The following is a 5,048-nucleotide window of genomic DNA, read 5'->3' on the forward strand; positions in this document are numbered from 1 at the left end:
GCTGAACCCGGCTCGACCCGAAACCCATGAAACCTGAACCCAACCGAGGCTATTTTCGGGTCGGGTCGATGCGGGTCGGGTAAAACCCGGCTCGAGTTGCAGCCCTAGCCAAAAGAGTCACTTTTATCTTCTTTCCTAAAAGAACTTATTCGGTCAGATTACAGTTAACCTACTACCGGCGGTAGCACATGACATAAAGTACCATTAATTGACACGTGTCGGTACTTTACTTTATCTTTATCTTTATTTTATCTTTTGTCTGGATGCGTCGAATTACACCAATCCCATAACTTTTGTGGGGCCCATATAAACGTCAATGTAACGGCTCCTATGCTTTCTGATATCCGCACTACAATGTTTTTGGAACACTGTTCGTTCCAAAAAGATTCTCTCTTTCATAAAAACCCTAGTCTTGCTGCAGAGCCTTCTCTCTAGCTATTTATTAAGTCCAATTTTGAGTTTTTTTCAGATCCAGGTTAAAAGCTTTGGAGCTGAGCTTTCATGGCACTGTAAAACCCTATAAAACACACAGACCATCAACGATAAAAATCGAGCTCAAAGTCATAAAAATCGTCACCAAATCCTCCCGATCTTAATTATTCCCCTTCCATCCGGTAATTTTATGTATTTTTCCTGTACTCTATGATTTACACCCATTTTTTGTACTTTTTTTCTTATTTTCTCAGTTCTTCTTCTTCTGATCCGCTCATTTCTTCTTTAGTAGTTACGAATTTGTGACTACTTTCGAGTTTTCCCTCATTTTAATGACTGAATCGAGAGATTTGTAGCTGTTTTCGGTGATTCTGATGAGTTTCTTCATCAATCTAATGTTTATAAGTTTCAAACCTTTAAGATCTGTTTAATTTTGTTTAGATATATACTGCTTAGATCTCTAGCTGAAAAACCTAGTCTTTGATCTTTTGTCCCTACAAAAACCCCTTGTTTTTCGTTGACTGTTCAGATCTATGAAGATCTGCTCTGCTTTTATAAATATTGACAAAAATCGAGAGTAATTAGTCCTTTCGTATGAAGCTTTTACACTTGTTTTGATGAATTTGGCCTAGATTTGAATTTTCCTCTTCAGAGTCGTTTGATTTTCGTGATAATTCAATTGGTGTTACGTCGTTGGATGTTGAAGATCTGCTCTTCTTTTATGAATAGTGACAAAAATTGGTGCTTTCGATCTGGAGAATAATCAGTCCTTTCTTATTAAGCTTTTACACTCCATTCTGCATTCAGCGTTGCTTTGATGAATTTCACTCTTAAAGTGGCCTAGATCTGAATTTCATTCTTAAGGTGACCTAGATCTGAATTTTCTCATCAGAGTCCGTCTCCGTCTGAATTTCTTAAGAAGTCAACATTCACTCTTGTAGTGGCCAGGTTTACCACAATTGAAATAGAATCCCTTTCTTTTCGTATTCTTATTACAACTCTTTCTTGGATTCTGATTCCTCTTCCAATTTTCCTTCAAAGGTCGGTTCACTCTTGTAGTGGCCACGTTTACAACTATTGAAACAGAATACCTTTCTTTTCATCTTCTTATTAGAACTCTTTCTTGGATTCTGATTCCTCTTCCAATTGCCCTTCCAAAGTCGGTTCGATCCTTTTCCATTTTACATTTCCCACCGTATGAACTTTAGAGGTTAGAGGTGAATTTCGACATGGAGACGCTTGTTGTTTCGGCTCAACATCAGAATCAATATTACAGAGGGAATAAGTCTGAAATTCCTGATCAATTTGGTTCTTCACCTTCCATAGGCTTCAAAGAGATAAGTTGCAGAGCCTTTCAATCTGGATCAGCTATTCTACCTCCCACTTTTACCGATCCAAACTACAACAGCCCTCTTGTTACAAAAAAATCATCATATTTTTATCAATTGTCGCCCTCTGTTTATTCTCCGAACGAAAATGATAATCATAAACATGCCCAAAACAGCAGAAAAAGCAGTCCAATCCCTATAAAACCAAAGCTCTCTGATGCGGTTTACGGTGATGAATTTTGTTACTCTGAGCTCTGGGCTGGACCGGCATTTTCGAACTCGCCTCCGCCGAGTTCATTGCCCATTCCCAAATTCTCTCTCAGGCAGAAACGGAGTGTTTCACTCAATTTGCCCAATTCGGCCAATGGAATTAAGGTCCATGCTTTTGCCAAGTCCGCCCCAGCTTCTCCCACGAAGGGTTCATATTCGCCTGCGAATGATTTCTTTCTCAGTACTGCATCTGCGACCGAGGATCTGCGGCGCATCCTTCATCTGGATGCTGCTGATGATTGAGTAGGAGGAGGTTTGGTTCCTGTAAATATAAGTGTAGATAGGGTTGTTAGAAACATGTATATAAAGGGAATAACTTACTCTGTAGTGTTAGTTTTTACAGTTCATGTAGGATTCAGTATGTGGCGAGGCAAAGAAGAGCATTTGCAGCTAGTAGACAAAAATGTTCAGATGGTACAATGAGAATTGACAATAGTCTATGGACTTGGGTATGAAATATGAACTATGAGCATGGAATTATTCTCTGATTGAGAGGAAATAGATGACCCACTGTGGGTTTTATATGTGGACCAGAAGCCTCCATTTGAGAATGTCTCCCAGGCCCTCCTGTCCGAGCAACAGAAGAAAAGAAGGATGCTCTTGATTTTTATCTTTGAAGTATGATAAAAGAGTGAATACCTTATTCTGTGGTGTTAGTTTCTGCAATTCATGTGGGATTTAGCCCTGGGTGAGATAAAGAAGAGCATTTGCGGATGGTAGATACAACAAAGGTCAGATGTTCCAAGAAGGATTTACGTTAGTCTATGGACTTTAGTATGAACGTGGGCTGATTCTCTGAAAGTGAAGAAAAGGATGGCTGACTGTGTGTTTCCGTATGGGCCAGAAGCTTCCACTTGAGTATGTGTCTGAGACACTGAGCAACAGAAGAAAATAATGAAGCTTGAGAATTGTCTTTTAAGTATGATAAATGGGTTCTCTTTTTCCAATAGGTTTGGCAGTTGAGTTGCCTGATCTGTATCCGGCTTAGAGAATTATCTCTCTCTGATCTTAGATAATTTCCCCTTAGGATTATTTCTGTCTCACTGGGTCTTTGTTGGGTTACAAGTTAGGATTTCAAGGCATAGGAACTACTTAAATACAGTAGAGTTACCATTTTTAATTAGGTTGATCATGAGGTCTGGGATGTTTATCTTGCAGTCTTTGTCTTCAGCGTAATTGTTTTCTTTATATATTCTATTAGTCAGTGTCTCATCTTTTACTTTGCCCAAATACTTTGGTGTTTCTCCTATGATCCTTTTTCATCTCTACCGTTCTTTGCTAATTTCTGACTCCTTCCTGGATGCTTCATGAGGGCATCACTTGCCCCTTTCCCCTTTTTCTGGTTTTTTAATAGGGAAAAGTTGGGAGGGGAGCTGGAAGAGTATTTGTGCGCCTCTCCTGTTTTTCAATCAACTAGGTTCGACCTTTTCTGTGCAGTTGTATTTTTATCTTCTCTTGTCCTTTTGTATTCTCCCTTAGGATATCTGTTCCTCTGAGTGGGTGGAACTCTTCTAGCAATTGCTTCCTAATATGAAAGTTGATAGGTTAGCTAAGTTGGTTTGGACGTTTGGGGCTCCTCCTCTCTGAAGACTGCTGAATATGCTGAGCACAAGGTAACACCGTTCATCGTATCCTAAGCATGTTCCTTATCTATTTCTGTAATACATCTTTTGAAGCATCATCTAGTTGCTAAAAGTAATAGTAGTTTTTATCTGCTTGTTTATCATTTTTGAAACAGTGCTGATCCCGATAGCCACTGGAAGAATCTTCAGCGGGCTTTTCTCGACTATGTTGTGCAATTTAGTCTTGTTCAAGTAAGTTTTTGCAGGGAAAGTGTCTGAGGCAATGTCTTTTACTCTCTGCAACCAGTTTCTTTGTGTAAGCAATGCCAATTTCAATGGGATTGGTTATGTGTCCTATATACTGGGATTCCAAGGAGATAAAATCTGTAACTTTTGGACTAATGATGTAGTTTATGTCATGATCAATTTTAGTCTGCAGTGTGTCATGTTATTTTAATCTTGGTGCATCTTAATTTTGTTGAAGTTATCATAAAGTATTACCTTTGTAGCATGGTTGTGATTTACAATTTATCTTTTGATTTTTGCCATCACGTGGATATTTGCAAGCATTGGTCAGTAATTTCAGAAGACAACACTGACATTTTTGTATGGGTGTATGATAATGTCCAAATATATACTGTTACTTAAATATTAATTCAGGCAACGTTGAAGAAAAGTTTCTCTTGAAGCTTCCAGTGAAGTTTTTGAATCCAGCCAAAATGACTGCGAAGTGAAGTGTTGACTTCAAAGGAGCTTCAGAGAGTGGAGAGAGGGCAGAAGACGACCATGGCATGAGGAACAGATCTCACCAAAGGCTCACAACTGGTTGTGCAATGGTTGGTTTTTCAAACGTCCGAAAGAGAAGGCTTACCTTGATTCCTTTCGTACAAGAATCGGGCCTTCCTTTGGATGACTAAGTCAGAGTGACTTCATGGAGAAACCACGCCAGGCTCTCGCTTTCCATGAAGAAGGGAGACCAAAAAGAAAGGAAAAAAACATAACAGAGGAGTTGGATTTTCGGTTTCAGTTCATTCCTTCATATCAAATTCTTTTCAAATGTTGGAAAAACTGGACCATTTATCAAATTAGCAGGGTTGCTGGTTTGGTGTAAGCTGGTTAGGTTGCCTGCTTGAACTGTTTCAATTGTGATGTTTTAATAGAACAACTATACAAAATTTGGAAAACCAGGAATGCCTATTACTTCATTTTCTTCCCATCCCCTCCATTGTTGACTATGTTGTCGTCTTGCCATTATTGCTGCCCTGCCATTGTTGCTGAAATATGATACATTCGAAGTCATTTTATCTCTGTTTCTCTGATAGGTGAACAATCCTAATTACCTCCTAGAGTTTTGAGTTTTATTTAGTTGTATTTAATTGGTAGATTCAAAACTATATCCAGACCTTTCAGTCAAATTTATTTTGTGATTCTAATCTCTCTCTCACTCACACAGAGA

The 5,048-nt window shown here is 38.8% G+C and overlaps 1 long non-coding RNA gene across 1 annotated transcript; it reads left to right on the forward strand.

Annotated features, from left to right (window-relative positions):
* Positions 1-364: 364 nt before the first annotated feature.
* LOC143887544 (uncharacterized) lies at positions 365-4,026 on the forward strand. Its single transcript, XR_013254229.1, has 2 exons — positions 365-3,643; positions 3,769-4,026. It is a non-coding gene; the product is annotated as an uncharacterized LOC143887544 (long non-coding RNA).
* Positions 4,027-5,048: the final 1,022 nt, after the last annotated feature.

Source organism: Tasmannia lanceolata, unplaced genomic scaffold, assembly GCF_043159265.1.
Source record: "Tasmannia lanceolata isolate RefF3 unplaced genomic scaffold, GAP_Taslan_0.1 ptg000012l, whole genome shotgun sequence".
Lineage (NCBI taxonomy): Eukaryota > Viridiplantae > Streptophyta > Magnoliopsida > Canellales > Winteraceae > Tasmannia > Tasmannia lanceolata.